Below are 11771 nucleotides of genomic sequence, written 5' to 3' on the forward strand. Positions count from 1 at the left end.
GCCTCTGCTAACTCTAACATCCTGTCAGTTTTGGGTCAGTTTCCACTTGATCAATTTCTTTTCTTTATGGGTCATGTTTTCCACCTTCTTTGTATGTCGTGATTCTCTCTCCCTTTCTTCTTTCCCTCCTTCCTTCCCTTCCTTCCTCTCTTTTTCTTCCTTTCTTTCTAAAGATTTTTATTTATTTATTTGACAGAGAGAGATCACAAGTAGGCAGAGAGGCAGGCAGAGAGAGGGCGAAGCAGGCTCCCTGCTGAGCAGAGAGCCCAATGCGGGGCTCGATCCCAGGACCCTGAGATCATGACCTGAGCTGAAGGCAGAAGCTTAACCCACTGAGCCACCCAGATGCCCCTTCTTCCTTTCTTTCTAACAGGCCTTTAATTCCTTTTATTTTTCTTGTATAAAACATGTGGTGACCACAGCTGGAGGCTGGATCCCCTGCACAGAGACTCTGGCATGCGCCTTTACAAGATGGTCAGTGAATCCCTGATAGGGAGACTTGGTGAACACAGTCTCTTTCCAGAGATTGGTGTGAGACAGCTGTAGGTCTTGGGAATGGCATCAAAAGTGGCCTTGGTGTAATTGCCCTGGGTGGCAGTGCAGTCCCTGGCTGAGGGGTAACTGTCCTCAATACCTGTCATCATCAGTAGCTTCTTGGGCACAGAGGCTGAGACAATGCCAGTGCCTCTAATGTTGGAGATGAGGCACACCAACACAGACCCACAGCGACTGGTCACCTTACATGGGACAGTGTGGGGTTTGCCAATCTTCTTCTGCCAGTATTCTTGCTGCACAAGATGGTGGAAAGCTTGGCCAGGAAGATGACCCCACAGGTGGCAGTGGCTACCTCCTTGCAGCACTTAATACCCAGGCCAATGTGTTCATTATAATCTCTAATGGCAACAAATGCCTTGAACACAGTCTGCTGGCCAGCACGTGTCTGCTTCTGCACCAACATAGTCTTCAAAACCTCATCCTTAAAGGATTCCCCCAGGAAAAACTCAGTGATCTCAGATTCCATGATGGTCAGGGAGAGGAGCTAGATCTCCAGAGACTTGATCTTTGTGACCTTGAGCCGGTGACCCAGCTTGGTGTTGGGGATCCACTCCTTGTCCTCAGCCGTGCCTCTGAGAGATCTGTGACCTTTCTGACCATGGCCTTGACTTTGGCCCTGGATATCACTGCTAAAGCCTCCATGGAAGCCACTGGCCTCCCATTCTGGGGTACCTGGGTCCTCCACACCCTCCTGGAGCACCAGCATCACCTGCCATTTGGTGTTTTCTCAGAGAAGGTGGTGTCTGGTAATTTTCTATTGGATACCAGACATCATAAATTTTGCATCTTTTCTATTCTTATAAATCTTCTTGAGCTTTGTTCTAGGAATCAGTTAGATTACTTGGGAACTAACACATCTTTCTGGGTCTCACTTTATGACTTGTTGGGTGGGTTTTAGCAACGCTCAGTCTGCGGCTGATTCTCCACCTTTGAGGCAAGACCCTCCTGAGTGCTCCACCCCCTACCCTGTGAATTGTGACTTTTCCAGTCTGGCTGGTGGGAACAGGCCTGTTCTTCCATCCTTTTAGATGGTTCCTTCTCAAAAGCCACTAGCTCATGTATTTTTCTTCTGAATTTTTTGGTTGTTTCAAGTGTGACAGTAAACCTGGCCTATTATTCCATCTTGGCCCAAAGTGATGGTCAGTCAACAAGTGTGGCAATTCACTTCCTAATCATTCTTGAATCTGTTGACTTCTCTGCCAGCCCCTGTCATGGCTCCAGACCCCATTACCTCCCACCTGGGGTGACACCCATAGTCACCCAGGGCTAGGTCTCTGCTCCCTTAAAATCCTTTTCCATGCAGCATAGTCTGAGCTGATCAATCTATCTTTCTTTCTTCCTTCCTTTCTTTTAAAAAGTATTTTATTTATTTATTTGACACAGAGAGACACAGCGAGAGAGGAAACAGAGCAAGGCGAGTGGAAGAGGGAGAAGCAGACTTCCCACTGAGAGAGAGCCTGATGCAGGACTCAATCCAAGGATCCTGTGATTATTATGATCTGAGCCAAAGGCAGATGCTTAGCAACTGAGCCACCAGGTGCCCCTGGAGCTGATCTTTCTCGATTTTAGTCTGACCGTGACCTGCCCCAGCTTCTAACCTGTTTGCTCCTCCTGTCTTTGGGTTGATTTCCAGCTCCTGCCTGTGGTTCATCAGGTCTTGGTACGGCCAACCAAACGGAACTGCCTGTATTTTCCCAGGGGGCCACTCTCTCTCTGCTGGGACTTTGCTCATGCCCTTCCTCCTACCAGGGGCTCCTGCCATCTTTCTTCTCTTCTACTTTTCCTCTAGGTCTCCGCATAGGTGACACCTGCCCCAGCAAGCCCTCTCACCTCTCAGGTAGGGGAAGGTGTTTCCGGCCTCTGCAAACCTGTCCCTTAGCACGAATTGCTTTGGACCACTGCTGCCTGGGGTGACTGTGTCCCCCAGGTTGGGCCTCCCTAGGGGTGAGACCTTGGCCCCTCCTGCTGAGCCCTGCCTGACATACCTGCTGAATGAAGGAATAAGTGAAGGAATGAATGGATGAATAGAATAGAAAAATGGCCAGAGAGGGAGGGAGGCCAAGACTATGGCTCAAGAGACTTGTATCTTCTTCCCACTCCTGCCCCAACTTGCTGAATCCAGGCCATCACCGGACCTAACGAAGAGGTCTCCAAGGTCTCATCCGGATCTGTCATGACACCCACATGTGTCCCCAGCATCGTGGAATGAGTTGTAGGCATGCTGAACCTATCCTCCTTGTATGACTGGTGGGGAAACTGAGGCCGAGGGATGGGGAGAGGTGGGGGACAGCTGGACCCTAGAGGACTCAGTGCATCAGAGACAAAGCCCAGCTCAAGATCTACGTGGCAGTTCTCAGTTCTGCCCTTCTGGGCTTTGGCAAAGAGTGTGGAGGAAAAGGACTCCCTGCTCCCTGTGTCCTGGTAGGGGGTGGCCTCATGGGCAGGGTGGGGCTCTCCAGGCTTGGGGCCAAGGACTTCTCTGTGCCTGGCACTTCCCCAGGATTCAGAGCACAACAATAGGGAAGAGGAGAAGGGTCACTCTGAAGCGGTCACATAACCAGACTAGGGGAAGACCTGGGGGGAGGCTCAAGGTCAGCCTGAGGTCAGGCCCTGTCCAACTTAATTATTCATTAACCAGGAAAGTCCAGGCACTGAGTTAATGGGCAGCACAAGGCCGCGGGGGAGGAAATTCCTCCCCGAGGGTGGGCAGCACCTGCAGGAGTAGGGCCTGTAAGGAGCAGTTGGTGGAGGGGCCCTTTATCCATCCATGTGTCCGTCCATCCATCCGGCCGCCACCACCCACCCGTCCTCACATTCACTCGCTTCTCTCTGTGCCCGTCGATGAGCAGAAGGCTGGAGTTCCAGCTGCCGCAAGGACAGAGCAGTGGCCACAAGGATTGCCCAGAGTGGTCAGTGTTGTGGCCAGGGCCTAGGAGAGCAGAGGAGATCCCCTGACTCAGCTCCGTGAAGTGGACTAAGCCTCCTGGAGAGGGTGAGACCGCGAAGGACCGGTCAGATGGCCCCGCAGATCCCCTGTGGCTGGGCCTCACGCAGCAGGTGTGGTGCGCTGTGGGGGGCCTGTCAGCACCTGGGCCCCACCCCGCCCCAACCTCTGTCACAGTCCCCGCTGCCAGGGATGACGCTGACGTCTGAGCCCATCTCTACCCTGGCTGCTTTTCATAGACAGGCTAGGCTGGGGATGTCCTCCAATGGGCTGGCCACCCTGCTGTCCCCCCCACCCCCTCCCAGCGCCTGGCCCAAGGGCAGTCCTCGGGCATCCCATGGACCACGGGATGAGGAGGGGCTGAGGCAGGCCTGAAGTGCAAGCTGAGAGGGGAGAGAAGGGTCCCCTCTTGGGTTCCAGTGGGTGCACCCGGGGGCGGGGGGCGTCCCGTCCAAGGGAAGGAGGCTCCAGGGATGGAGAGGTTCCCGCAGTCATCTGGTGGTCCCGGCCCTGCGCTTGGGGGAGTCATGTGCTAGGACAGATGGCAATGGGGGAGTGTGTGAGGGGGGGGTTCCCCTGTGGGAAGGCAAGAAGGGCGGTGGGAGGCTGAGGAGGGGGTTGGAAGGAGGGGGGCTCTCAGGGTGAGAGGGGAGGGCAGGGAGGAGAGGCCGGAAGAGAGGGGGAAACAGACTGCGCATGGAAGATGGGACATGGTCCCCCGAGGCTGGGACAGCTGCAGGGGGGTGGTGGGAAGGGCAGGGTGTCTCCTGGGAAAGTGGTGGAAGGGACATGCAGGGGGCTCCGTGGTGGGCAGCACCGACCCCGGAGCTCTCTGGGGCCGGGTGCCGCTGCACTGGGGGCCTGTTTGCGTCATCTTGTGTGTAGGTCACCGTGTCACCACTCTCGGGCTTCCCGGTGGCAGGCTCCTCCCAAGGGCCCCTGTCCTCTCCCCAGGGGGGAGGGTGTGTCCGGCTTCCTCCTCCGTTTGCCAGAAGTCTGAAGGAGGAGCGGGGCTGGAGATCACTGAGGCCGATCGGCTCCCCGGTGTTCTTGCTGGAAGGTGGAACCCCAGAGGCCACAGCCTCGGCCCAGCGCCACTGCGCTCTGGGAGCCCCGGGAAAGGCCTGGATGAAGGCGCCTGTTCTTACTGAAATTAAACAAAACCCACACCACACCGGGGTCGGTTCACAGCCCCTGTCTCAGCCTGTCCGGGCAGGAGAATGGAATCCATGCAAGCCGGCCTCCAACGGCCGGCGGGAGGGAGGAGGGAACAGGCGCGGGTCCCCAGAGGGTGTCAGGTAATGGCACCCCATGACTTCAGTCACCTACTGCAGGAGGCCCCCGGTGCCTCCTCCGGGCGCGTGGGCCCTGAGGGCCGCGCCCCACCTTAGGGTTCCCAGCAAGTTGGGGAAAAGGCGCTGGGTCTCCCGCTCCGGCCCCACGGTGGGGCCGGAGCGGAGCTTCGGGGGGGCGGCCAGTCGGGGCAGGAGGGTCCGGAGGATGGGTGGGGGGCTTAGGGTGTCGGCCGGTGCCACGCCCGTCGGTTCGAGACTGCTTGGGTTGGCGGCTTAGGGCCGATCCCCCCTCCCCCCCAACTCCCTACAAACTCGGGCGCGGAGGAGAGGGCATGTTTGTTCAGCGCTGGGGCTGGACCGGGGTTGGGGGGGTAGTTGGGGGGGCAGGAAGCAGAATTTCAAAGCGGCTTCACCCTTTGTTACCCCTTCCCGGCCCCGCCCCCACACCCCAGGCTGCATTCCAGAACCAGAGGGGGTCCTGCCCCGGGAGAAATCCGCTTAACCGGAGGCTCGGGTTACAGCCTAGCTGCTCGGTGCGTGGGGGGAGGCGGGGGTGGGGGGAGTCGACCCTTCCCTGCCCGACATTCCGGATGGCGGGTCTCCCGGTCCACCCCATCCCCACCCAGAGACCCCCCAACCCCCACTTTGCGGGCCTCAGTCCCCAGGAGGGAGGGGGAGGAGCTGGAAAGGGGCGGGGCTGGGGGGCAGGACGGACCCCCGCACGGACCCCCGCCTGCTCACGTAGAGGACCCGGAGGTGGGGTTCGGGTCGTATTTGCAGTAAGGGAGCTCCCCAACTCTTGGTTTCCGCCCTGGATCTGACCTCAGACAAAGCTTGCTGGGCGCCTCCGGGTTTGTTTGAGGTGGGCCGGGCTGAGGTGGGATTCTTTCTTTCCAGTGAAGGCAACCTGGGCTCTATCTTATTTTCAGGACCTGCTCAAGGGGCCCTTTCCATGCGATCCAGTCCTCTAGTTTTGTTGTACAGCTTCACCAAGTCTTGCATCTGTGTGACCGCCGCCCTGAACAGGATCTTGAACAGGACCAGTGCTCCAGAAAGTTCCCTGGTGTCCGCCGCTCCCCAGGCCTGACCCCACCCCAGGCGGAACCACTAGTCTGCCCTCCCTCACGTAGATGGTCTGGCCCTGACACCAAAGTCCTGGAAATGTGTGCTTCTGCCGGCGGGGCTCCCCTTCCTCAGCCTGGTATTTTGGGGAATCCACCACTTCATTGCAAGACGTCCTTTCTCATTGCTCAGTTTATTTCATGGTTTGTCCCTTCTGTGCCTGTCCATGCCAGTCCCTTCTGGTCCCGGGCTCTGAGGAAATGAAGCTGCTCTGGTCTTCTGGCAGAGAGGGAAGAACTTGATGGGACACTTGTTTACTCTTTGATTCCTGACTAGGCGCATACAGAGACACAGGGCCTTTGCACATGCTCTTCCTGCTCCTGGGATGCTCTGCCGCTTGTCCTTGGTGCAGTGGTTTTTTTTTTTTTTTTTTTTTTTAAGATTTTATTAATATATTTCAGAGAGCGAGCACATGAGCAGGGTGAGGGGCAGAGGGAGAAGTGGACTCGATCCTGACGTGGGGCTTGATCTCAGGACTCCAGGATCATGACTTGAACTGAAGGCAGATGCTTAACTGACTGAGCCCCCCAGGTGCATCTCTATGGTGGGTTTTTTTATGACCCTTCAAGTCTCAGCTTCACTGTCACCTTCCCAGAGAGGCCCTGGCCCACCACTGGGTCTACTTAAGCTGCAGCACCCTTCTTTCTTTGGTTTTGTTGGCTTCGTGGTGCTTATTGCCATCTGCAATCGTCTTAGCCCTGTACTTGCTTCTTGGGTGTGAGGCCCTTACTGGAAGTTTCCTGCTCTGTGAAGGCAGGCACTTCTGCCTCGCATATCCCAGTGCCCAGCACGGCTTGGAGTGGTGATCAAACAGTTGTAGGTGCGTCTGTAGGGTGCTGGGGACCCTGCTGGGCTCAGAAGGGCAGCCTCCCCTGGGGAGGTTTCCTGCAGCCGTGACCCTTGGCCCAGGAGGCATGCCAAAGAGGGGTGGGAGCCAGGGAAGGGTAGGAGACCTGTGGGCCACCTTCATACCTTTCTTATCGTTTGGCTAATGGTTTGCCAGCAGCATTGCGCTTCTAGAAGAGGGGAGAGTGGGGTGGAGTCTGGTCTTGCCCCTTACTGCTGCCTCAGCCTGAGCTGCCCAGCATTCAACCGTTCAATTTTTTTATTTTATTTTTTAGATTTTATTTATTTATTTGACAGAGACAGAGATCACAAGTAGGCAGAGAGGCAGGCAGAGAGAGAGGGGGAAGCAGGCTCCCCGCAGAGCAGAGAGCCCAATGCAAGGCTCGATCCCAGGACCCTGAGATCCTGACCTGAGCAGAAGGCGGAGGCTTCACCCACTGAGCCACCCAGGCGCCCCTCAACTGTTTTATAATCACAGGTGAAGAGAAACTCCCTGCGAAAACGAGAGGTTTGGAACTCGCAGCTGTAGACGATGGGGAGCCATTGAGGGTGTGTGAGGAGGGGAGTGATATGGAGGTAGCCAGCAGTGGCAGCTGAGCCTGGGTTGGTAGAAAGAAGGGCTGAACTTGACCTGTTTGCCATCAGTCTACCACAGGCTGGGAAACTGCAGTCTCGTGTGTGCAAGGTTGCTTTATGCCTGGGAACAGAGTGGGGGAAGACCCACAAGTCCAGTGCAGCCAGTTGGGGTAGGGGCTGGGCTAACAGTGGGGAGCAGCACACCCCACTCCCCCACTGGGGAGTACGCATCCCCACAAAAGACATTAGTGCTCAAAGCAAACACTTGGACTTTGGCCTTCCGACAGGATAGGGGGACCCCCACTCCTGAGCTCTGCCCTGTGGGCCCAAGGATGCAGGCCGATAGCTCTGAGGGTAAAGAAGTTCAGTGACATTGGTGGGTCTTTCCAGTGTTTACTGAGCCTTTGTGGGTGTCAGGAATAATAACCAAGTGGGGACACCTGGTGGTCAGGATAGGCCTGGGCCTGCCCTGAGGGGGCTCACAGCCTGGGGAAGCTGCAGTTAGGTCTGGGCCAGGCTGGACAGAGAACTGGTGGGCCGCACAGGACTGGGTCCTCATGGCCCCAAAGAGACTGCCAGGAGCTGAAGTTAATTCTCACCAGTGTTTTCCTGGTGTAGCTTATGCCTGGATCATCTTTCTGTTCTAATGCAGTTGCTTCTCACACTTTGCTGTGCAACCATCAGGAAGAGTTTGCCTAAAATGCAGAGTCTCCGGCCCCATGTCCGGTGCCTTTGTGGATGGGACCCAGTCACCCACATTTTAATTACCACCTTGTCTCCATGTCTCAGGTCTCCTGTAACGAATGACCACAAACTGGGTGACTTAAAACAACAGAGATGTATTTTTCCACCGCTCCAAAGGCCACAGCCCAGGCTGAGTCGCACGGGGCAAATAGCAAGGTATTGGGAGGGCTGGGTCCTTCTGGAGGCTCCAGGGGAGGATCTGTTGCTTGTCACTTGCAGCTTCTGGTGGCTGCTGGTATTCCTTGGCACATGGCCACTTAACTCTAGCCTCTGCCTGTTTTCGCCTCCCCTTCTCTTCTGTGCAAATCTCCCTCTGCTTCCTCTTATAAGGACACCGTGATTACACTCAGGGCCTGTCCAAACAAGCCAGGATAATCTTCCCATGGCGAGATCCTTAATTTAATCCTGCCTTCCATGTCCCTTTTGCCTTGTAAGGGAGCATTCACAGGTTCCAGCCATTTTGATCTGGATGTCTTCAGGGAAAATTTTTTGGCTCATGCCTATTCCCCTAGCAGTTCTAGTGTAGCGGGTCCTGAGAGTCCCCTGAAAACCCTGGGCTGAAGGTTTGCTTATTTAACTGATGGCCTCAGCTGAAGGTTTGTTTATTTAACTGATGGCTGCTCACTCTCACAATTCTCTTGGAGTTTAGGGAATGGAGCACCATTCAGCATTTATTTAACAAACCCTCTTGGAGCTCCCACTCCATGCCCAGCCCTGTGCTGGATGCCTTGGTCATTCAGGTGAGGTTGACTCAGCCCCTCGTGCTCTGAGTTTGGGAGAGAGAGAGAGAGAGAGAGAGAGAGAGATAGATCTGACTCCTGCCGCCATCCCCATTCCCCCGCATCTCCCCAGTACGTGACAGCACTCTTCTGGAACTGCCCCAGCTCAAGGGTGGAGCTTGTTTTCTGCAAGCCAGATCCTCAACAGTAGCTTGGTTCAGGAGTTCTGTTCTATGCCGACTACTGCCCAGCATCTCCTGAGACCGGTGCTGGCACATTCAGAAGGGAAGGACTTTGGACCAACGGCTGCAGGATGCCTTCTCTCCCTCCTGTTGGACTCCAGCAGGTGGCCTCCACTGTGCCTTGAGGATTAAGCTTTTGCTGCAGAAGGGATAACAGCCCCCCCCCCCCCCCTGCCTGCCAACCCTGGGCTGCCCGTTATGTTTCGTTCTGGTGTCCTTACTGATCATGCCAGCCTGAGTCAGGATGCTCACCATTGGCAACCAGAAGCATCCGCCAGTTGCCAGCCAGTTGTCCGACTGGTCTGCCCTGTGTGACCTTGAGACTGCTCTGATCCTGGCCACCCTCTGCTCCTCACCAGCTCTCACCTGCCTATTTGCCATTTCCCAGATGCCCCTTCCCCTGCTACTCCCTTTGCTTGAGTCCTCCATTTCTTTGTTCTACAAGGTTCTGCTCAGTGGTGCTTCCTCTATCAAGTCTTCTCAACCTCCCAGGCTGGAAAAAGCACAGTGATAGGGCTCACCAACAGAGCGTAGCCCTCCCTGGGGCCCGGAGCTGACCAAGGCCTTTACAACGTGCTGGTATCCTTCCTGTACTACAGCCAAGAGACCTGAGGTCTGCCCGACTCCAGGCCCACACCGGAAACGGACCACCAACTGACCCTGGCTTTCCTCTTTCTCCCAGGCTCAGCATTTGGTTCCCCATCCTTGAGCAGCCTGTGTCCCTCATCCTCCTGCACCCCAGCCCAGGAGCTCGGTGGGGGCTGAGGACAGGAGCTCACCTCTCCAAGGGTAAACCTGCAGAGAGTACCCACCCCCACCAGGGCTGTACACTGACAGACAGACAGACACAAGGTGGCAGGGGAGGTGAGCCAGGAGGGAGCATCGGCCGGTGTTGCCACAGACCCTTTAGCAGAAGATCGAGGCAACCCCTCATTGCCATTCCTGAGTTGCCCAGCAGCAAGGAAAAAATCTGGTCTAATTTTTGCCAAGTTATAAAACCACCATCTCTCAAGCAACACTTTATTCAATCCGGCGACAGCTAAGATCAAATTGAGCGCTTTCTGGGTTTGGAGCCCTCCGCTCCATTCTATGTCCTTGACCTCCCTGGACTACAACCTCTTGAGAGGCATGCCTTTATAATCCTCCTTGCACAGAGGAGGAAACTGAGGCTCAGAAACGGTGAGTGAATCACTCAAAGTCACTTTGCTTGGAAGAGGCAGACACAGGATTAACTCAGGTCTTTGCCCAGGCCTAGTGGAGTGACCCCAGGCTAGAAGGAATCTTACTTTTCTAAGCCTCAGCTTCCTAGTCTGTAAAATGGGCACATAGCAGTGGTGAGAATGGCGGAAACTTTTCACAGACTGTTCCTCTGGGCGATTCTTTTCCAGCTTTTCAGGGGACAGGCTCCTTCTCTGATCCTTTATGTCTCAGTTTGAATGCCCCCGCCTCAGGGATGCCCTCTCTGACTACCTCCACCTGAAAGAGCTAGCACCCCACCTCCTGCCTTGCTCACTGGTTGCTGCCCCCCTTCCTCTTTTCATTGTCTGGCTTATTTTATCCCCAGGCCTTGTCACAGGCTATGACATTCATTAATTTATTTGTCTGTCTGTTGTCTCTTTTCTCCGGCAGACTGTGAACTCCATGAGGGCAACAGGCTCCCGGGTGGCGTATCTCCAGCATCTCGTGGGGTGCCTGGCGAGAGGAGGGGCTCCTAACACACCTGTTGTAGGGGCAAAGGAGTCATGAAACACGATGCATGGGGGCACCTGGGTGGCTCAGTGGGTTAAAGCCTCTACCTTTGGCTCAGGTCATGATTCTAGGGTCCTGGGATTGAGCCCCACATTGGGCTCTCTGCTCAGCAGGGAGCCTGCTTCCCTTCCTTTCTCTGCCTGCCTCTCTGACTACCTGTGATCTCCGTCTGTCAAATAAATAAATAAAATCTTAAAAAAAAAAAAAAGAAAAAAAAGAAAGACGATGCATGTAAAATGCTCAGCACAGGGCCTGCTGCCCAGCAACCTCTACGGAAGTGCTAGCCAGTCTTTACTACAAAACACAGACACATTTCCAGCCTGTTTACAATAACACAGTGAACCTTGGGTTGGTCACTCTCTGGGTGCCACTGCCCTGGAGAGAGCACAGGGTAGGCAGAAGTCACGGAGCACCCCCTCCCCCAAGTATGCCTTGAGCACTGTCAGTCGCCCTTGTGGGAACAGAATGGGGAAGGGCCTTGCTGTTGTGGAATGTGCTGGGAGTGGGGAGGCGGGGCTGCAGGCTGGGTAGGTGTCTGAAGAACCTGTGAAGTCCTCAGAGACTCCCTTGTCCCAGCCCAGATTGGGTTCACCTGTCCTTCCTGCCCAGCTCTCCTCAGTTCCTTCGAAGTCCCAAAGTGCCTGTAATGACATTTATTTATAGTTTGTCCCTGGAGGCTCATCCTGGAGTTCATGGCTGGCTGCATCTCTAGGACTTAGCATGCGCTGGGCACATAGTAAGTCTCAATAAAAATCGGTTTGATAGATTAATTGAAAGATGCGTGGGAAGCAACTCTCGGGTTGTGACTTTTAATCTTTCTGAATCTCCAACTTCTTTGAAAAACCCGTGAAACCTTTGGGTCCCTCCCCCCAGCAACGCACACAAAGTGGAACGTGTCATTTGAAGGATTTCTTGGACCCCTCCAACCCAAGGTCACCCATAAAGCTCAGTTTAACATCACTCTGGGGGAGGGGAGGTC

At 55.2% G+C, this 11771-nt stretch overlaps 1 long non-coding RNA gene and 1 pseudogene across 7 annotated transcripts; one reads left to right on the forward strand and one right to left on the reverse strand.

The window, feature by feature from the left end:
• Positions 1-387: 387 nt before the first annotated feature.
• On the reverse strand, positions 388-1271 carry LOC131812983 (small ribosomal subunit protein uS5-like; annotated as a pseudogene).
• A 1974-nt stretch (positions 1272-3245) lies between these two features.
• LOC131812796 (uncharacterized) lies at positions 3246-11513 on the forward strand. 7 transcript variants are annotated; one of them, XR_009346482.1, is made up of 4 exons: positions 3246-3612; positions 5724-5995; positions 6318-9832; positions 10673-11513. It is a non-coding gene; the product is annotated as an uncharacterized LOC131812796 (long non-coding RNA). The 7 variants fall into 7 exon arrangements; XR_009346484.1 differs by having other exon boundaries at positions 6318-8238; positions 9489-11513; XR_009346486.1 differs by having other exon boundaries at positions 6318-8238; positions 9726-11513.
• The last annotated feature ends 258 nt before the right edge of the window (positions 11514-11771 follow it).

The sequence above is a fragment of the Mustela lutreola genome, chromosome 12, assembly GCF_030435805.1.
Source record: "Mustela lutreola isolate mMusLut2 chromosome 12, mMusLut2.pri, whole genome shotgun sequence".
In the NCBI taxonomy this organism is placed as follows: Eukaryota; Metazoa; Chordata; class Mammalia; order Carnivora; family Mustelidae; genus Mustela; species Mustela lutreola.